At 25.5% G+C, this 24,172-nt stretch overlaps 1 protein-coding gene across 3 annotated transcripts in view; it reads left to right on the forward strand.

Annotated features, from left to right (window-relative positions):
* Positions 1 to 24,172, forward strand: part of LOC119678623 (heterogeneous nuclear ribonucleoprotein L) — a 114,905-nt gene that overhangs the window by 41,501 nt on the left and 49,232 nt on the right. For 2 of the 3 annotated variants that reach the window (XM_038090560.1, XM_038090561.1), the window contains exon 1: positions 841 to 912. The exons of the other annotated variant lie outside the window; for it this stretch is intronic. The gene's annotated coding sequence lies outside the window, so the exon portion shown is untranslated. Of the gene's footprint in view, positions 1 to 840; positions 913 to 24,172 lie in introns of those variants that run through there. 3 annotated transcript variants of the gene reach the window in all.

Here is a 24,172-nt window from a genome sequence, read left to right on the forward strand (position 1 = left end):
AAACTCGAAATTTGGAGAACTATAAATCTAGTGGAAGTGAAAAAATGTTTGTCTTTATAAAATAGTAAAAATTATAGTTATTTTAAGCTCTTTAAACTCGAAATTTGGAGAACTATAAATCTAGAGTTGTACTCAGTTTTATTTTACTGATCCGACCAAACAAATCCGAATCGTGCTTCCTCTTCTATTTAAAACACGCATAAACACCATTTTGTTATCACCCACATGGATATAGTTATATGAAAAAGTAAAACACTAATAATATGGGGTATTATGTGTAAAAAAAGTAACATTACATCTTTGGAATGTCCGACATGATTATTAGTTCATGAACTTCCTTATTGCAATATTTTGAATCGCGACAGGCCTGAGCGTTTACATTACATTATTTAACATAATTTTTTTGTTTTTATTTTTTAAAAACATTTTTTAATTTATACTGCCAATATTCTTCGATTGTAGTGAATATATTGATCCTAGCTAGTTATGTACTATATTAACAAGCAACAAGTTAAAAATAAAGTTGCCAAATACTTTCAATTCATTGTGCAATTTTAAAGATAATAGAAAAGCGGAAAAAAATCAAAAATTGTTTATATATTTTTATTATATAAATTTAATAAAACCTTTCTAATTAATTAAAGTTTTAATTATTAAAGCCATATTGTTAAATAGTTCCATGAGATTTGAAATCATATATTGTAAAACGATTTCGATTATGTTTGCATGCAATAAAATACTATTGTGTATAATATAATCATTTCTTTTTTATTATAAAAATAATTCCAATAATTTTAAAAATTTTAATAAATTTATTTCCGTTTATTTTTTTGATTTCAGTCAAAGAAATTGGAAATGGTCGCTCTCCATTGTTGCAGGAGCCGCTTTATGGAACACGTCCGCAACCTTACAGTGAGTTGTACTTTATAATTTTAAAATTATTTTATAATAATTTAAAAATGGCATTTTATTTTAAAACAATAAAAATTTTCCACATAGTCCACTTTAAGTCATATTTTTATCTAAAAATATGTCTTAAGAATTCAATAATCACAAAATGCTACAATTACAAACAACTTGTGACCTACATTCTTTTTCAAAATGGCTTTAAAAAGTTTAGAAAAAAACAAATCAATTAGAAAAAATTATTATTAATTTTTAAAATTATGATTTAGCTGCGATTTGATAGTGCCAGTGCCAATGGTTGTGGTTGTGCCTTGTGCCATGTAGTACTTAATTTCTTGAGTTTTGTCAATTTCCTGTTTGTGAAATATGTGTTAATAGCTCTTGTCTGCAATCAATGCGAGAGCTGCTGTAGTTTACCAATGTACATGTCATATTACTTTCCATTTCAAAAATTGACTTGCCTGACACGACTTACTATTCTGCCATTCAGCCAGACGAATTGGGTCATGAATGGTGCGGAAACATTTTCTCTCATTAGAATTGCACAAAACTATTCAATAATTTGTAATTTTGCAATTGTAACAAATATTATTAGAATTATAATTTGCCAATACGGCTGGAACTCCATATTATGTGTATAAAAATGTCAATTGATTGCCTTAATTAGTTACATTTTATTGATTTGAATGTGCTTTTATGTACCCGAACTTTATTATTTTACATACATATTTGAGCAGCCGACTTGTGGTTTTGTAAACTTTTTTTTATTTCATTTATTTAGTTTACATAATAGCTTATAAACATATAAACAAAATAATTAAGTAATATTATATACACTTTAAAAAAATTAAATTGTTATTATTTTAAGACAAAATGTTCCTATAAATTTCTTTGTTGAAAATTATTTCTAAGATTATAAGAATAATTAATAATTAATTAATAATTATTATTATTATTATAATAATTAATTAATAATTAATAACAATTTACATATATGAGTATATATATTCTTCAAAACATTCATACTTAATATCAATCAAATATTTACGTACCTTATTAGGTGACAATAGGTGAGCACACACACCTACTGAGATATTAATAGACGCTAAAACTATTCGGACACTTGCAATCTCCGATCAGTGGAAAATGATCGGAATTTCGTTTTTTGTTTCATTTAATACATAATCTGTCTAACTTACATTCAATAAATAATATATAACAGAAAACTGAAAGTTACTAATAATAGTCACAGAGTAGATTACTTAATTTAATTTTACCATCTTTACCCTTTCTAAATTAAGTTCTAAAAGAAAGATTTCTTTACTTTTTTTTATTTCATTTAATATGTAATCTGCCTTATTCACATTTAATAACTTATATATATATCAGAAATCTGAAAGTTACTAATAATAGTCACAGAATAAGATTACTTAATTTAATCTTACAATCTTTACCCTATCTAAATTAAGCTCTGAAAGAAAGATCTTTTTTACTTTTTTTATTTTACTTAATAGGCAACGTCTAATTAACATCTAATAACTAAGATATAACAGAAAAATATAAATTACTAATAAAAATCACAGAGTAGAGTACTTCAATTTAATTTTACAATGTGTACCCTATCTTTTTTAAGTTCTAAAAGATAGATCATTTTTTTTTATTTCATTTAATGTGTAATCTGTCTAACTCAAATTTATTAACTAATATATAATAAAAAATCAAAAGTTACTAATAATAGTCACCGAGTAGAGAGTGATTTAATTTTACAATCTTTACCTTATCTAAATTAAGTTCTGAAAGGAAGATCAAGGATGTGATACTTAGGTGTAAGATATGGTATGATACTGATGCCTATATACAATTACAGATACTGAATTTTTATTTCGCTTGCCTTTATAACCATATCTTAAAATTCTATTGGTTTCTTTTAACACTTTGCATCTATTAGTTGTTTTTGGAGCATAGAACTGTTTCTATTTATTCAAATATAGTTTTGTAATTGAACAGGTTCATTTTTTTATTAATATTCTCAGTTAATAATTCTTAGTTAATGTTCTTAAAATTCTACAAAAAATATTTACTCAAATATACCGAAGTTGTGATAAAATATTATTCTCTAAAGTGTTTTCGTTAATAAGTTTTATTTTAATTAATAATAAAAATGTTCAAAATTAAAATAAAACACAAATAGTGGAGAGAAAACATAAAACCTCAAAACAATTTGTAAACTTTTGCAATTTAAATAATTTCAGTTGACATTTATGACAGTAAAATGAATCAAGACACTAAAGTAATGTCAAGAGGTCCGATCTTTTGTACATAAACATTAATAACAATAATGAAAATAAAACAAAATATAAAAGACAAATAACAAAAACAAATTAAGTGAAAATAATTTCAGTTTGCCTTTTGTTTAAACTATTATCTCAACAATGATTTTCATTTACATTTTCACGTTCACTTGGGTTCTTCGCCTCAGGGATTAAACTGTTTTCATTTTTACTATCCTATCCTCCTCATCCTTTGGGAAATCATTTTGGACCAAATTCAATTTCATGTTTAATTTGCTGTGAATTTATGTAATACTTTTTTCTTTCTAAATTGCTTGGATTAAGCTCAGGGTAATTTGGTATAATTTATTTAATAAAATAAACAAAATGAAAGATGAATGAAACATTTTGTATGTAAAATTTTTAAAAATTTTTTATATTATTTTTTTATTTTAATTTTAAAATTATATGAGTATGCTTAGTATCCACATATATGAAAGGAAAAGTTTATATATATTTAAAGTTTATTTCATTTGTATGGTATATGTGACAAAATAAATTACCTTATATTAATTAAATTTTCTTATTTTTAAAAAGAAATATTTTAAAGATTAAATTGATCTGTCAATAGTGAACACTATTATAATTATAATAATTATAAAATTATTATAAGAATTTTAAAGCTCTTCAAAATTTCAAAATTACCTTTTACAATAAACAGATAAAAATAACAATAATTTAAATATAAATAATAAGAATATTAAGTGATTATTTTGATTTAAATTAGATTTTAGAATGTTATCAATTTACTCCATTATGCTTCTTACACACAGTGGTATTTCAGACTCAGGTGTACTTATATACATTTATAAATATATATTTTATATATTTACATACATTAATTCAAATTTGAAGCATTTTTTTTCTTTAATGTACTTAAATGAATATTCTATTATATTTTTTTTAGAAAATCTTTTATATCGAAATCAAGTAATATTAAATATTAGATTAACATATATAAAAAGACTTAGCATTCTTTCAACAGCAACTATTAATCATGGTTTTCTTAGCAATCGGATCGGTATAATGCGTCGACGTATGCTTTATTGGTACATCTTTCACTGGTTTAAAATCATGTGTTTGGACATGAATTCCCCCTATATGTGGGCAACACAGACCTGAAATCTTGTTCTACTTTATGAGGTAGAGCATCCGATGGAAAGTGTAATTTCACATTAAGTAAAAACAGCACTGCTAACACTCCAGTTGTGAAACTTTAGTTACTTACCACAACGTATACGAACCTTTCCGAAAGAGCAAATTCCGCTTAGATCCAGTAATATCAAATTTACACTTACTACAAAATTAACTGCAAAATAATATAGGTTGGCGATTAAGGGAGATTAATTGCTTCTTATGGCAATCAAACTTTTTCTCAAGTATAGTTTAAGAACTATCTCGAAAGGGAAGGTCATTATAAGTTCACCATTAGCTTCTACTGTCTTAAATATCTAACTGATATCCGCAACATGTTTATAATAGGACAGAATTAGTTTTATGCACATTTAAATATTCGTATTTAAATTTAAAAATTTATATTAATATAAATATCTTTTAATCTAAATATTGGATATATATCATTTTAAATATTTTGTTTATTGCTAGTTTTTTAAGAATTATCTCATTTATTATTATAATTTTCTCATTTTAAAACACAATAACATCTACTTAATATCCTTACAATAAGCCAGTGCTCTTTTAAATTACCTTGTGGTGTTAAAAAACTTTTGTTTTAAATAGATTACCACTGATATTTATTTGTTCCTAAAGTGGTTGCTATGAGAATCAAAAGGAAGGATAATCATTAGTTTTGACAAAGTGCTTCTTTACTTTTAAAAACATTCAAAGTTAAATTGCTTTAAAAGTGTATTTTATTATGATATACACAAAATTATTTATGCAAAGTTGACCTTCTGAGCTAAAACGCACTTGTAGCTACCAAATTTGTTCATAAACATTAAACCACATCAGTCCAACTTTTTAAATAATTGAATAAAAAAATTCACTTTCCTTATACGTGATTCGTGGTTCGTTTTTCATTTATTTTTGTATAAGCCGGAAAAACCATTATACAGCTTTATAACTCTCGGTTTTAAAACGGATGTGTGCTTAATTTTAATATTTTGCGTTTAAAAAAAAGTACCCCAAACAATATCCATTAATTAAAAACAACAAAAACGGTTAAATAATTAATGACCAGGAGCAGTACCAATAAAATTTGTGGTTAGTGAAAAAAGATATAAATTTAAAAATTTATTTTTATTTAAATAACGAGTATATATTCATGCGAAATTTTGTTCTCCGAAAAAAATTTAATTTATTAAATCAAATATAATATTATGCCTGAAAAATTTTAATTAAGCTGTGAAACTGGATTTTAACGGAAAATCGTTATACGTGTCGTATGAGTGTCATAATTTCTGCAAAAATAAATTTTTAACAATTGCAGCAAACTTAACAGTTCATTTGAAATGTTAGTATCTCATAAATTATTTATTTTTTCAAAATTTCATTCTTATACTGAAATATTTTTTTAAGTTTGTTTTAATATTTCATTGTGCTTGGTGTAAATATGTATATTATTTTAAATTTTTTACGAATATATAAAATTGTACAGATATAAAAATTTAACATGTGCGAATAGTCTTAAAATAAAAAAGTTCTAAATGTAAGTAGGTTAGGAAAAACGTTGAAGTTTTTCTTGCAAGGTATTTCGATTTATTCGTTGATTCGATTTTACAGATTTTCCTTCCAATTTTCTATTTCGAAGAAATTTTATTTTGTAAGAACGAAAAAAAAAATTGCTAATAGTAGCGAACTTTTCTCCATTCTCGTACATAGTTTATTGCAAAACGTACTTTTAATATAAAATTTCAATAAAATAAAATAAAGTGAAGAAAAAGGAAGACATTTGACAGCTGCACTTATATTGCAGAAACATGTTGTGGAATTGATGAAAAATTCAGACCTTTTTTTAGTATGCAATTCAAGTACTGTACTTGCCACAATTGTTTATATGATAAAAAATAAAAATATATATGGAATTTTGTCAAATTATAGTAACATTTAAAATGTATGAAATATTTCAAAGTGTTGTTAATTTTAGTAATATTTTCATACAAGAGCATGTTCCTCAAAAAACTCAACTATACTATATAGTTAGGTATTATTAAGATAGAAGTACAGTGACACTATTGGAAATAGTGTATTTTTTTTTCATCATATTCATGACATAATCCTAATATATTTTGATACAACTGCTTTGATGTTAGTGAAGTTCTAAGTCGATGTTAAAATATATCAATCCACAATTTTAAAATTAATAAAGATTTCAACGTTGAGTTGAGTATTAGGTACTACATCAGTCATGTACATCAGGGAGAAATTCTTGACGGGCTCAAAGTACTCTCTGACATTAATCGAAGAACTATACATTTGTATATTCATTATGAAAGCAAATTTACCATTTAATAAGATCAAAACTTTTTTAAATTATTGATATTTTCATGCCTCGCCAGTTTTTAAGCCTACTAAAAAGAAATTATATATATTTATATATATAATTATATATTTAAATTTTATTTTAAATATAGTTTTATTAATGACTATAACTCCAAATTGATAATCTGTTTGATTATAATTGTATTTACTTTTTAACAGTTAAGAATTAAACAAATTAATTCGAACTTTTTCTTTAGTTTCATTTGCACTTACCATATAGCTATGATGTTAGTTAATTGACTCATTACAGTTGTTCAATCCATTAGGTTGCCAATTAAAGTTGTTGACTGTTGCTACTGTCACCAACAAAACATTCCAACAACAAGCCACGTGATTATGTGTGACTTCTTAGTTTTTATATACGATATCATCTGTACTAACATTAGAAACATTGGCCTTCATTCGATTGCAATTTAATAATCTGTTCAGTGTGCTAGCACTCTTCTCGACATGCCACTAACTTCTTGTTAGAACAATTTTCCACATAGTTTTTCAACAGTTTTGTTCGACTCCTAATGACTCGTGATTCTTAGTTTCGTGTAACTTTTTCAATGAAAGAAAAAGTTGTTTGGTTTTCGCTGCAATTCTTACAGCATTTCTACACAAAACATTTTAAATTACCGTCAGTAACAACAGATACTACACTCTGCATTTGAAAGAGTATTTTGTGTAAATTTCAAATGTGTTCGTGACTAAAAAAAATCGAAATTAATTTTCTACTATAGAACGAGTTTGAATAGAAATTTTCTTCAATACAAGGTTTTGTAGATAATGTATATATATATTCGTTAGTTTCACAATTTTTAAGTTTTTCTTTATGAATATTTCAGATCCATTTACATTTTAATTATATATATTTTTAAATGAAGATAGTTTGTTAGTTAATTAAGCAAATGTCATGTTCTTCTTTACGCTGTGTTAATTATAAGAAAATAATTAAAATGTATTTTAATTGCTATATACAAAAGTAAATCCTTTCCAAAACTTCATTAGTCAAGCGCTTAAATGCGCACTTCATTCAATAATTAGTTACGCGTAATTAAGCGAAAATAAATCGAATCTCAGATAAGTTAATTTTTACAAATATGTGATTTTGGATCCCTATCTCAGTCAGTTCGAAAGCTCGTTATCGTCATAAATTAAAGCTCGTTATCGTCATAAATCAAAAGGTAATTTAAACTAAGTAATGAATACGGTTTGAATTGTGTTTTGTGGCTGTTGGTTTTCGTTACCATTTAGATATATTAGATTTAGATATATACCAATATAAAGTAACAATGATTTATAATTTATTATTACTAGATATTGTAGTTTAATAAAATCAAATTTTTTTATTTTACATTCTAGAGATGTCAGACCTGGACATAGATTCCTTTCAGAGAAAAAGAGAAATTTATGTATACAAATTTTTATATTTGTTGTTTCATAATCTATGCATAGTCGCACAGATTTTAAATATGTTAATTTTAAAATTTATATATGCATTAAACATATATATAAACGAAATTGTATTGATTTTTACCACAAGCCACAAAGGACGTTAACCAATTCCGCTAGAAGTTTCTGAATTCCGGTCTAGTAATTTCTTCATTATAATATCAGCATAAATGGGTAACGTGTGTGGTGAACCCATTGACATACTTTTACAGTAGAAAGCAATAGAAATAATTGTTAGCTTTTTACAGGGATGCTTTGCCAGAGTGGAAGTAAGTTCCTTGATGCATTCTTGTCTTGTGTAAATGTAAATCGGTACCTAAAAATGCTTAATATTACTAATAACAACAATATAAATAACATAGTGACGCGTCTTATGACAAAAATGAACTATATATATTTTTTTATAAGATTTACTATTATAATAAATGCTGGTATTAAGCATTTCGAATTATATGCTTTCCACCATAAGCTTATATGCTTAGGTTACTTTAGATTATAGCGGAGATCCAAATGGATACACTTAAGCCTAATGACCCATTGTGTTACCGTATAATGAAAATAATAATCACATGGTTTAAAACTACCTGGTATCTTTGGCGAAGCTTAAGATGCTATTTAGTGGGAGGTCTTAATGTTTAGAATCAGGATCCTCAAAAAAAGTGTTAAGTCGCCGCTTTAATCCATTAAACTATTTCATAATTAATGATAATTTTTCATGATAATTTAGGCGATAATTACGACCTATGAAGATATTTTGTTGCAAAAATTCTTACCAACAAATTTTTATATTTTTCTTCACATCATATTTAACGTTGTATGTAAATTATATCATACAAATTTAAGTGTGAATATATGTGGTTAATTCAAATTTAATATTTGAAAACAATTTTCTGTTATTAAACTTATATTATATTAGTATCAGTTATTTCAATCTATGAAATTTGAAGAAATCATAGTTATAGTTATTTGAAATCCATTTTTAGTTTTCAGTTTTTACATTCTTTTAAAAAAGTCAAACGATAAAATGTAAAAATTAATTGCTATGTTCTTGATATTTGCTGTTAAATTGTTGTCTTTGAGGAAAGTATAGTATATATCCTCCAGCAGCCTTAAACTACTGGTACAGTGAAAGTTATTCAATTAAACTTTGGCTGAAGTGCAGTACGCTTTTTAATGGATTTTTATGTTTGCAACAACCAATTTAATTTGTTTTTTGTGTGCACAAAATTTGTTTCGCTATGCAAAGACATGTACGAGCATAACAATTGCTTACTGATACATAAAACCACACTGGTATCCTATATGCGGATGCAGTTCCACGAACAAACTGTTAGAGAAGTACACTACTAGCAAGAGAAATACTTTTTAATTAAATTCTATTAAATAATTTAGTATTGCAAGAGTTTGTAGTGTGTTTGTGCTTGGGTTTAGGTTTGAAAACTATCTTCTTGCTACTTTAAAAACTAGAAAGCATTAAAAGCGGTGGTTGTTGTATTAAGTTATGCATTTTCACATGGTGGTTATATTTGCATTTCTTCTCTTTAATCTAGCGTAAAATCTTTTAACATCATTCTAAGTTGCTTTGCTGAACATATTAAGAGTGGCATAAATTTACGACTACCGACTATGACTTTATAACTTGCTTGTCTGTCCGGTGTAGATAATTTTATTTCTACTGCAGAGCTCTACTGTAAGCATATATCGTATTTGCCCTTACTTTAGACAAAGTCCTGTGACAGCTTAAGCGAATAAAAAAAAGTCCCAGGAAGTTTACGTTTCTTTGTGTCCTTGTTACTTGGCGTTGATAAAATTTTGTTGGCAACTAATTTTGACTTCACTTACCATAAAAAATTTACATCTTGTATTTCCCACATGTGACAGGCTTCTTTCTCAAAACTTATAAGGTTGTTATAAAATGTCGAATCCGTTTTTGTTTTTTAAAAAAATTATTAGTTAAAAATTATTCAATTGTACAAATGTGAAAATTTACATATGAATAAAGCGAATTAATCCTTTTGCAAAGCGAACCGCAGTTCATTATAAAATATTTTTAGGATTCATAAACACCAAAGAAAGTTTGCAGCCGACACTTAAAAAACATCGTAAAAAATTTGTGAAAAAAATTTCGTTGCAACTAAAATAGTACGCTGACGTTTGCGAAATTCAAAATAAAGTGTGCCCGCTTCAGAGAATTCTTTTGGAATCCATTACACTTTTAGAATTTCAGCACAGACGGAAAATACTATTCTCCGGTACGATTAAAAAACACAAATGCTAGCATAAACCATGAATTTATGGTTTTTTGATGTGAGAGCCAGGGCGGCATTTTAATGGTTTATGAAATATATTTCAGGAAATTTAATAAAATTAAATTGTGCCAAGAAATATTTAGTAGTTTGGTAAATATTGATGTAACAAAAGTTAAGTAAATATATAATGTCTAAAAATAATTATTTTAATACACAAAATTAAAATGCTAAAATTCTGTTTCTGTATTTTGTTCACGATATGTTAAAAGAAATGCCTTTTATGACCCAAATATTCATGTCCTTATATAAATGCATAAATATGCATAAATATTCATATAGAATATAGATACATGTATTAAAGATAGTCACAGTCACAGTCACAGTTACCGTTTCTCATTTTTGGATTACACGTTTTTTGATAATTATTTTGTTTTTTTCTTTTTAAAATTCACACGCAAACGTGAATCTGTCAAACCAGCCAGTAAACGTTCATCGTTCAGCGTTCATCCACCTTCACATCTGCACGAGATGAGATGTGCACACGTGCCACATACGTCACATCACAATCAAGCTATCCTTAGTGTACATGTCACTTGTTTCCTGTTATCCTGGAGGAATATCTGACACCTTGCTTTCTGTGCACTAATTTTTATCTTGCGTAGACATTTTAGATTTGCACATTTAATAATTGATGTCATTGCTCGTTTGCACGTCTGTCTTGTGCATTTGCTTGGAATCGTTTATCCTAAAGTCCTAACGTACATGTATGTTGAAAAAGTAATTTTGTTTTTAATAAAATATTCATTTTAGTAAGTACGAGTGCATTGCGTTTATGACATTCTTTTCTTCTGTAATATATCTATAGGAAGATTTAAAAAATTAATCAATTTGATTACTTTTGTATTTATGGTGTAACTTTACATATAAATTATTAAAAAAAAATTTGTATTTTATAATATTTTTAAAATCATTTTAAAATTCTATGAAGATATATATAAAACTTCACTCAGAAAAATATGCTCACACCACATATTACTAGGTAAATTGAATTAATCATTTTGTTAGAAAAATTTTAGCTTATGTGGCAAAAAAGATATGAAAACTAACAGGTGATATGGTTGAACCAAAAGAGATTGACTAAACTGAGGTATAGTTAAAATCTGGTTAAATCACCCAAATTATTTTTCTCAGTGTTATACTTCTTGCCTTGCAAAACATTTTATTAGCATCAGAAGAGAACACGAATAAAGGTTCTCTTCTTTACAAACTGCAAACTTATATATACATTTACTTTCCGGAACCTCGTATTAGTGATGCTCATTACTTGTTCCATCTCTCTCACATTTAAAGCCAACATATATTATTTATGAATGCATAAGACTGAATTTGTTAGTGATAAAAACAAGTATGGATTGTTGGATTCTTTAAGATCTCTTAATTAAGTTATTCATTTACTTACTTATTTAAATGACCATAACAAAACCGTTATCAGTTTTCAATCCGGAGCAGTACTCCTTTTCAGGCGTTTCTTCTCCAGTTTTGTACATCAAGTGTGGTTAGTGGTCCACCAACGTGAACATTCCACCGCAGAGACGATCTACATCTAATCTTTCTTTCGTCAACTACCGTTTCAAGTATCTTTTTCGCTAAAGTATCATCATCAATTGTCACGACATGACAAATCAGCGAAGTTACTAGATGTTAATTTGCTAATTTATATCAATATCGTGTTGATCTCGTACAACTCATATTTCTTTCGTGGACTAAAGATTTTACAGAGAACTTTTTCTCAATAAGTCCTACTGCTGCTTCCACATTCTGTGATACCGTTCATGCTATTGAGGTATACAGGTAGGATGAAGCACAGGTAAGATGAGCGACCTAAAGAGCATGTGGAGCATTTTGTCTGTTGAGATAGAGCTAAACAGCGCAATTGGCTACTGACTCCATAGTAGCACCTATTGATTGATAATGGTAATTCTTTGTATGCTCTCCAGGCTGACACTGTTGTTGTTTACTAAGACGATGTCAAAATAGTCGTACCAGTAACTACATATACTTCGTTTTCCCGTCATTCCTCAAAATATTTAATTCATCGAAATAGTGTTGCATGTCCGATTTGAAGAATGTTATCTAATGTTATAATGAAAATGTATGTACGTTTCTACCATTATTAGATGGGAGTACTTTGCTTAATACACCATTGTGCAATACTCACAGTTACCTGTAATTTGTATTTCTTACAATATAATAGAGTCAACTTTATTCATTTGTGTTGACAAAAAGATCCTGTATAAAGCCAGAATTAGTAGCCATTGCGAATACACGTATTTATTTAATAGGCTTGGTGGCTTTTTTCATACAATATATTATTATATATTATTATGATTTATGCTCCTCTAATCAGTTTTGAGACACATCGCGCTGTAACGCTATGAATAATGATGTTAATCAGATTAATGAGTCGAATAGATTTAATGAAATCCGTCAACTTTGTATTATATTTGATAATGAAGCTTGTATATAACTACCGAGATCAATATTTTTAAATATATCTGTCGGGCTTGTACTGAATCTAAGCAGATTTAATAGACAAATGTATATAATTGATAACAAAACTGCTGTATAACTACTGAAATTAATATTTTTAAATATGTATTATAATGTTAAGAGTATGAAAATAGTTGGGAATAAAATTTAATAATGTGAAATATATCAATTTAATCGAATTTAATTCATTATTAAAGTATAAATTTGTATTCGATTTCACTTGTAAACTTCTCATGCGAACTTACTGTTTCCTTGGATGTCCAGTTTCCAGATATTCTTTCTGATTTTGAATTCTACACAGCAAGTAATTGGGCAATAACCCAATTTATTTTGTTTGATAGATTATGAGACTATCATATTAATTTCCGTCTGAATTTAAAGTTCTCGAAGAAGTTTTTTCTAAGACTTGTTGTTTTGCTTCTTGATAAATCTTCCCATTTAAATAACAAATGATAGTTTTAAATCTTTTTCTATTCTTTTTGATAGATTCCGTAAAGTTTTTCGATTAAAAATCTTCTAATCTCTATCCGTATTAAACTGTACATTAAGCAACGACCATCGGTTTCAGGGTAGATAATATAATCGATTTCGTTTTTACTAATTAACTAGCTTCCTAGGTGGTTCTCAGTTGGTTAATAGGTGTTTCCTTAAATAGGTGCTTAATTACAGTATTAAAAAAGTTGAAAACAGATATAAACATTATTTATATTAACAAAATGCTTAAGGTTGCACTAAGTTTAATCAACTGACAGCATACTTTTAACCTAAAAGCAAGCATCTAAAGTCGATTTTGAGATGATGCGCTATAGATATCACATTTTTCTTTAAAAAATGTATCTACAAAATTCTAGTAACATAACTATAATATTAAATTATAATTTAAAAACTTTTATTGTAGATCGAAGTATAGCTATAAAACATTTTTATTTTGTGTTTTTCGCTTTAATAGTATCTAAAAAACTCTGTATTGTACCTTATTGTGCTGTTGTCCTCATTTTTTTTTTTTTATGAAATCAAGTATCATTTAATATTTATTAAAATCATTAGCAAAAATATTAAGAAAAATGTAATAAGGGCAATAAATTTTGTTCTGATTTATTTAGCATTAAGCCACGCCTGCAGCAAATCAAAATTTGTTTGGCCCAAAAAAAGAAAATCAGTCCATTAAAAATGCACCATTCTTAATTGGTGCTCGTTCGCACACCATCAATTATGGCTAGAAACCTTTTTCAGAAAGCAAATATAGAAAAACCATGCGAAATTTTGAAAAATTTGATTTTGTTTTTAATTTTTTTTTAATTTTTTTTCCTTATATCCAAGTTTTTAGTGGAAAGATTGCGATGAATAAGAGCTATGCTACGCAAATGCATTTCCACCTTGACAATGAATGAAAACATTAATTAATCATTTAATTTTGTTGCACATGGAATGGTTTTAATTATGAAGCTAAAGATGAAAACTTCATATTAATGCAATTGTTGTATGAATTATCTATTTATCTTAATGCACTTACACAAAATACTTGATATAATATATTAAAAATTCTACATGGATATTTGTGATCTTTTAATAGAAATGTAAAATTTTGCTCAATAAAGTGTTTAAATAGATTTACAGGCAACTTTAGTTGTAATGCTTTTTATATATTGCATTTATCTAGAATGGCATTCTTGCACTATTTGTGTACCCAGCCAAAATATCTGCGTTATTATTCAGAATTTATTTTTAAAATAAATTAAATATCTTTTAATTGCCTTCAAGTGTAATAAATTTTACATTTGAGCTGAATTTCAGCATGTCTTTTGTAGGTTTTTATTTTTTTTTTTTTTTAATTAAATAATTTATTAAAAGTGCAAGCTGTTAATTAAATGCACCCTATGTTCTATGTTCAAAATACATGAGTTTGTTTTTTGGTTTTGAATAGTTTTGAATAGGCTTAAGTTTTAAAGTTCTTATATATACGTTAAAAAATTAAGTACATTTTCGAAACTTTTCGACCAAACAATGTAACTAACCACAATTTTTTAAAATAAGTTAAAAACTCATTAAATCTGTACATCGTACATTTACTCAAGTATATTTTGCGGTTATGCAAACTATGAAGTACATAGTAAATCTTTGTTTTATAATTTTTTTTATTGTGGTTTACTAAAAAACAATAAAGTAAAGCTAACGTTAGTTTTATATAATTTAGATACTACAATAAAAAACAAAATATCTAATTATTCACTTTATTAGAATTGTGCTTAAATATTTGAATGTAACTAGAATATTTTTTGTCAATTTTTAAGTTTTCTCCAATATGGTTGTATCTACTTTGAGAAGACTACCTATATTATTCTTTACGAAAAAACAAAGATCGTAACAAAACCATTCGCCAATCTTTTTGGATGTGTCGCTCATTAATTACTAGCCACTGTTTATATTGTTTAAAATATATAAAGTAAAATATTTTGCTCTTGCTTTTATTGTGTTTATGTTACAAGGATATTTTATTTGGATCTTAAACGAAAATCAAGGGTTAGAGATATAAAAGTAAACATCAATTTTGATGGTAATCGCTGTTTACCCCAGCTACAACTTCATATTGAAGATCTCCTAGTCCATATCCATATAATCTATACCCATTTTCTGATATATCCATTTAATCCCTATGAAATTATTTTTAACTTTAAAATAATAATTATTTTTTAATTTTAATATAATATTTATTTCTTAACTTTAAAATAATCTATATTTAACTTTAAAATAATTATTTCTTAGTTTTAAAATAATCATTATATTTAACTTTAAAATAAAATATAATTCTTTTTTAACTTTAAAAAAATAATTAATTTTAAAAATTATAATTATAAGGTATGGTAATTATAAGGTAATTATAAGGTATCTTATGGGTATATAATACCTGTACTAAAAATTTTTATTAAATACATAATTTGATAATAAATCACACTTTTAACACAAAAGACATGGTTTGAAGTAGAAATAAAAATTTTAGCTAAAATAACGATAGGAATAATTCTATAGTTATATTATTTTTTTTGGCAATTCAAAGTAGATCAATAGTTACTTAACTGCTACTTACTTTCTCTCTCTCTCTTTTTCTCTGTCTCCCTATCTATAGCTTTATTTAGATTTGCTTTCTGAAACAGAGTACACATAACGCATCAAACCATATTTTAATGTCTTATTGTGTTATTCTTGTATCTTATTATTATTATCAGTTAGAACTTCATTTATTTATTGAATTGGTGTACCAATATACTAGTACTTATATTACACGATCAAAGTTTTCAACCCTGAAAACTTTTTTAAGGTTTAAATACATATTTTTAAACACTGCTATTGAGGTTTTTAAACCCACTAAAGTGGGTTCGATGTAGGTATATAAAAAAGTAAACATTCGAAATAGTGTGCTTAAGCTTTAAAGTTTAAGTCGTAGAAAATAGACTGTGTGAGTTAATAACATAATCCGCAAACTTCATTTTAAAGCCATCAGGGTTAAGTTCTTAGACCCTAGAATACAGTTAACTCATTCAAGTTGGATAAATATAAAAACCCTATGAGTTTCTTATAAACCTGGCTTTAGTCGCAAGTGAGATTAATATATTAATAATAATAATAATATCGTAATTTTATAAATTATATTTTACACTAAATACATTAAAATTTTACATTATTGTTTTATTTAAGAATGCCTGTCATTTTTATTAGAAATAATGCTTTCATTTCAAATCTTATATATTTCTTTCAATCAATTAAAGTTAACTCATGTCAGATTTAAAAAAAGAATAGTTAATAATAAATAATTAAATTTCTGTGCTCCCCTAGGTAAAAGAAAAAAAAACAAGAGCTTATTATATTTCTTATTGAAGCCAATTTGTTTTTAATTATACAATTAATGTAAACATAATTTAATTTTATATTAAAAATAGAAATTTGTTATTGTTTATGATTGCTCTTAAGCGCAATTACAAATTTCTTATTATTTTTCCTGTTAATTTATTTTATTTTAATTTAATTGATAATTTCATTCAACAGTTTGTGTTGTTATTAAATATTTCTTGTGCAATAATTTTGCATATGTTTTGTCTTGTTCAATTTAAAAAATTTCAAAATTTTCAGTTTCACAATTTTCCGGCAAACAATCTTTTCTGCTTTGCCACTTTGTCTCGCGGTTTGGCTTGTGTATTTGCATTTTTATTCAAAGTTCAAAAAAAAAAAATTAAAAATAAAAAAATAAATAAATAAGGAATATTTCATTTTTGAAAAATAAAATATATATTTATATATATATATAGGTATATAATTGAAAAAAATTGTGCATGACGTGTCATTCAAATAGTCTATAAAAAAAGATACATATGACATTTAAAATTACACAAATTTGTACACATGGGCGTAAAAATGTTATGAATTACACTTCATAGAATGAAATGAAATTCAATTTTGTTATTAAAACATTCCAAATAATACTCGTAAATAATTTATTTTCAATTCAGTTGGAAGAAAGAAGACTATGATAAAAATCTGGTCTCGAAAACCAGTTACGATAATCTATTCATTCTACACTGAAATGCTCTAATCGTACTGGTCACCAATGTTATTCATGAATATGTTACGATGCAATTAATTTAAAACAGTTCTAATAATATGCATTTTTATAAACTTATTTTACATATAATCAGTTGAGTTGAAAATGCATTTTTTTTAAATAATTTTAATTAGAGTTATTAAAATGAAATTTTCTGAGAACAAATTTTTGTTAGCAGAAAACATAACATTTAGTACTAGATATTATTAAAGCTCATAGGTTTCTTTATATGAATTTGTAGCAAACTATATAAAAGACGAGGTTTAAATTTTTAATTATTTTCTTTAACTGTCAGTTATTAAAACTACCTATAAAAACATGCAAACTGAGGAAATAATTATTAGTTGTTTGAATTTATTAATTTAAATATACAGACAAACTTCCATAACTCGAAATATCATTTTGCAAAGAAAAGGTTCTGCTTATGGAGACTTGGAATTAAGGAATTTGTTTTGTAATTGTATGTAATTTGTCTGTAAACCAGTTGCACTTTATTTAGTTCGAGTTATAGAAAATTCGAGTTATAGAAGTTCAAGTTATAGAAGTTTGACTGTATTTAAATTTTGTTTTATTTTTATAGAATTAATAAATTAAAGTATAAAAGAAAATTAAGTAATAATATTCCAGTGCATACTTTAAAAGTTTATGGGTTTATTTGCAGAATATACATATATATATTCTATGTAAACTTTAATTATAGCTGCTATAATATATATAAAAAGTTTTTATATTTGTAGTATAGTGCAGCAGTCAACAGCTATATTCCTTTCTTAATAAATAGTTTTTTATTTTCAGTAAAAATGCATTCTATAATGATATATAAAAAAATATTTAATTTGCGGATTATAAATTGACACATACAAACGTTTTCTCTATAGTAAAATATCCATGTCATGTATTATAAAAAAAAATATATTGAAAAATATTAGAATTTATATATATGTATATATGAAGATGTATGACGATATATATATGTCTTCAAAATCAAATCAAATCTGTCTAATACACTACTTCTATATAAATAAATACTAACAGCAGCATGACCTTATGGTGCACAAGTGTAGAGTTACGTTAGCAAAGAATACATTGAAGTTATTCAAAAATTAAAAATAAAATTCTAAAAGTCATTGCAAAATCAACTGTAGTATGTCGAGAACTCTGATCTTCATCATAACCTTAAATAATAAAAAAAAAGTAGAGACACTTCAGAGTAGACTACATAGGGCTGAGAGAATAAAAAAATCAGATAGAAACCCTTTAAAGTATACTACATAGGGAATATAAATGAAGAAACCAGAAATATTCTCAATGACTCACCATATATATATTAACGATATGCAGTGCTGGTTAGTTTTCGAAACTATTAAATATTGTTATCAAATCATTAAATTAATAAATATTAAAATATTTATATTAATAAATTTTTTATTAGATATATATTTATGGAGTTAAAACATGTATTTGTCGCCCACAATTTCATTTTTTTCGTTTGTCATTATCGCTAATGTCCATTAAATTGAATTTTAAAATTAAATCAAAGATAAAAATAAATAGATTTGTCACCAAATGCAATAAAGTAAAGTGCACTACATTAAATGATTGAAAGGTTTTTTTTTTATATTCATTGCAGAGAAGGTCATGTTTGTTTGATTCCTTGATGTAATTTTTTTTTTAAATGATTAATTTTCTCTAGAATTATATTAAGAGGAATTGAGTTTTTCTATATTAAGAAATATAGACTAAAATTCGAAAAAAAATGTAATATTTTAATAAAAAAAATTGATTATTAGTACAATTGTCTGTTGTTACATTAAAAGTAGAATTCTTTAAAAAGTTTTCAAATCAATATTAATATTATTTAAAAATTAATAAAACATTTATTTTAAATTTTTTTAAAAAAAATTAGTTTTCATGGTTATCTACCCATGTCCACGATGTATTTCCTAATGACAACTTATCGGGGATAAACCAGAAAAAAAGTTGTATACTTAGCACTACAGACTATGTAATGGCATACTTTACTTCCAAATGTAAACTGATAAGTATAACTAAATAATAATTAAATGGTTATAATAATGTATATATATATATATAATATGTAGTTATATATAGTAATATATACATATATATAATCAAATAAATAAAGAATAGATATAAAAAATAAAAAAGTGAAAAGTGAAAATTGGACATGTAAAAATAAGCTATGTAAAAAATAATAATTAAATGATTACAAAAATATTATTAAATACTATTAAAAGGTAATAAAATTGTACAATTATAAATATTTATAATGAAACTTAGACAAAATTGCATAATTAAGAACTATATATAATTAAATATGATAAAATATAAATAAATTAAAATGGATATATATAAAGATAAAAAGAAAGGATAAAATAACTATAAGGATATTAGTATAGCTAGAAATGACTATTAATACAACTTAAAATTGGTAAAAAATATAAAATATACAGCTAAGTCTTCGTACGTCCGTATTTTTCTGTATAAAGCTAAAATATCAATAGATATTCGAAAGTCATTCGTCCAGTCCTCTCTAAGTACCCATTTATGCGTTTTGCCTAAGCCCATCAGAGTGGAGAAATATAAGTTCGTCTAACATAATTGTATTCTGTATGTTCGTTCATTATGTGTATGAACCCATTACCAAGAAATGAATAAAAATATATGAATGACCTCATTATCAAAAATATATTTGTAAATAAATATGTAAATAAATGAATAAATACAAAAGTAAATCTGGGTTCCTATACATTAAAACTAAAGTACTTTAATTTCACGCTACTTCTAAAATTAGGAATAACTAGTACTCAATATGCTTTCTGCAGTCTACTTAGCACCTTCTGATATATGGATCTCAGCCTCAATATAATAATTATTACCATGAAAGTTTCGTATAACTAGTTGTGAATAAAAGAGTATTATTAGATTTTTATGCAGTGAAAAATGTTTATTATTGAGAAAATTGCATATTAAATACATAATTTGGAAAATAAATTAATAATTATAAGTTTCATAGATTTTACAACTGTAAAAAATTAATTATTATAATTATTAAATATTTAGTAACGATATCTGTTCTCATATTAAGTTTTGTTTTTAATTTGTTTGGTTTATTTTTGCAAATGTACGAACAATTTTCCAAATTGAAAATTGTTTTTTCTTACGTTCACAAGCCTGTAAAACCTTGGGTATCTTTATTAATGACAAGCGCTGAACAGATAAATTTTTATATGCACAAACCTGTATATTTAACTGAAACATTACCCAACCCATTTAACCCATTAAACACAGGTATGTGAGCGTATCTTTTAAGCTCAATTTATTACCTTCGCTGCTAAAAACCCTTTTTGCCTTTGGAAAGTGTGCCATTTTTATCGTAGTTTTTATAACAATTATTCAAACGTATATTACGCGATTAATTTTGATTCCGCTTTTAATATATAAAAAAGTTTTTTTGTGAAACTTCAAATTAAAAATGATGAAAGCAATTATTTAGATGGTATATTGGCACATAATGATAGAAAACACATAAAAACAAATTGAATGAGTAAAAGTTGCAACGGCTACTGATTTGCATTTATTTTTTTGTATCCTAACTGATATGGTCATTAATTTTTTAGAACATAATACTCATGAATGATTACTGTGAGAAGAAACTGAAGCGAATTTGTTTATAAAAAACTATGTTTAAACCAGTTAAATTGTATCCTTCTGCCTGCTAAGTTTTCCACAATTTGCAGTCATTATATCCTAATCACATGACTGTCACAGACGTTTCCAGATAATAAATTAAAATATAAGAGATATAAATAATATAATATATATGATATAAGCATTCTATAGTTAATAGAGATAAAAGCGATCAGTAGTTAATACGCAGAAATGTTTTCTACGTACAATAGTAGGCCTGTTCTTTTGTAAACTTGTTGCAAAAGAACAAATAAAATAAGTACTACTTTCGATGGCAACTCTGGATAAAATGGAGATTTTGTTAGTTTTATATAAAATTTAAAGTTGAAATTTCGAAAATGAATACTAATTCCTTGCTATTATTGATGAATTATTGATGATTTTTTTTTACATGATTGTAATAGAAATATAATTTTTCATGCCTTTTAACAGTAAAATAAATAAATTGAAAAAATAACGTATTTGTTATGAACAATCACAACATGAAATACGAATAATTAACGAAATCATTTGTTGACACATAACTGGAAATTTTATATGTACTTCTAAAAATCGTTCAAAATAGACGCATTTTTAATCTTGGCAACCATATGATTTGAGCTGCCTATTAGTTAAGTAATTTTAAAAAGGTTGGACTAAATAAGCCAGCAATCTTGTTGATTCATATGTTATTTTTAAAATAAGTAGTTATTTTTTTGTAATATGCTTATAAAAAAAATGCTTAGTGTTGAACAAATATTAGTATACTGATGTGTATAACTGTAGTTTATGCGTTACTTCTAATAAATAACAGATTTAGTGCAAGATTCGTTTATGAATTAGCAATAGAAATTGTCTAAATTAAAATAACTTAATAAATTGTACGTTAACTTTAGTTATTAACACGCAAATCTATGATTCAAATATATTTAGGGTTCAGTTTCTGTCAAATTGGTCAAGACAGTCCAATAATTATGTATAAAACTCTTCGTGGGTTCCTTTTTAATACTTGTCTGGGCCGTTTTTGATGCTGTTGACTGGCACTTTTTGTGAACAAAAGTTGAGGCTTTGAAATTGTTTTTGCATTCGTGTTTGAAACTTGTCTTGTCATTTTTGCTTCTATTAGATAACAAAAAGAAGCAGAAACTTAAAAACTTGTGCTTGAGTGGTATGAAGGAGTTTAGTTTATAAATAATATTAATTTAATAAGTAGGGCAATTATTAAAGTAGTACGAGACTTTCACTATATGGTTTAATTGTATAGTATTATAAATAATAGTATTGTAAATAATGTTGAGAATTTTTTATTATATGTTGTACTGTCATATAAAAACTATTAACAAAATCTAACAATTATTTTCAATAATAAACCTTATTATAGAAATTGTCAAAATATACAATGAAAATGCAACTTAAAAGTTTAATATTGGGTACAAAAAAATTATTTCACATAAGCTTTCGTTGTGAAAAACGGAAAATACTTTTCGAATGACCCAATATATGACTGCAAAATAGTAAAAATATTAATATTTTTATAATACTCTTTTATTTAATATTAGAAAATTAAAACTTTTTCACATAGTAGTTTTAATTTCATGAAATCAATATAAAAATAATAATAAATAAAAATAAGTTATGGTTGTCACTAGAACTATTTATGAGATAACAAAAGTCAACTTAGATATTAAATTTTTAATGTCGACTTTGAGTTAATAAATATATATATAATGTAGATCCTAAAAATATAAAAATAAATATGGATTATATTAACATTTCATGAAAAAGAGATATAATAAATAGAAAAACTACATATTTATGAAAAAAGTTATTTAGCTAAAGTTTATGCGCTTATATATGTCAGTCAATGATATACTTTTTCATTTCATTTTTGCGCAAACATCAAGCAACTTTCCCCATTATTAGTTGTTTTTCTTCTTCGTACATGGAGCAGATTTTGAGAAATATACAAATTGTTTCCTAATAAAAAGAAAAACAAAAATTACGAATATAACGAATAATACGAACTTATGCAATCTCGCATTTATGCAGGTTCATTGACATGCGTCACGCAGACAACTTGGTTTTAATCTATTTTCATTTTTTACCAGAGCCAAGTGGTGACTGCGAGTACGTCGGTATCTAGGATTACAAGGCGCACACAAACACCTGACTAATTTTCGTTTCAATATATTAAGGGAAAATGATGTTGATGTTGATGTAGTGAAGGAAATAGGCAAGTTATTATGATTATTGAAGCAGTTGTACTACAGGTTGTGCAGTAAATCTCTTCAACTTAGCTCAATTATGCGTGAGATTTATTTTTATTTTTCCACATGCATTGAAAAACTTTCTCTTGACAAAAAAAAAAATATTTTTTATACATAAATGTATGAAAACATGTCATATTTATTTGAACTTAAATCATTAAAATTAATTACTTATTGTTTTAAATAAAATAAGGTAATATTTTAAAAAATGTCTTCAGAGTTGACAACTGAAATTTACACATTATAGTTGCTTTGTTTACATTAAATTGAAATACACGTAGGAAAAAAGCTGCATATTGAATAAAATAAAAATATATCGTACTTACATTATTATCTTATTTCAATCAAAAAAAAATTTCAATAAATCTCAATTTCAATGAAAAAAAAGTGGCAAATTTATATGTTGAAAAAGTGATTTCAAAAACTACAAGTACTCGCTAGAGAACTGTCGGATAAGAATTTTAAACAAAAACAAAATAATTTAAAGGCATTTGAAAATGCTTTTAAAAGTTTTCGGTTTCGCAATCCTAACTAAATTATGTTGAGATACATCGGCAAAAAGGAAAATAAATGAAAAAAAAATTAATTTGCGTAATTTGCGTAAATTAAAAACAGCAACAAAATGAAACAAAATCTTTACAAGGCATA

This window comes from Teleopsis dalmanni, chromosome 2 (assembly GCF_002237135.1).
Source record: "Teleopsis dalmanni isolate 2A chromosome 2, ASM223713v2, whole genome shotgun sequence".
In the NCBI taxonomy this organism is placed as follows: Eukaryota; Metazoa; Arthropoda; class Insecta; order Diptera; family Diopsidae; genus Teleopsis; species Teleopsis dalmanni.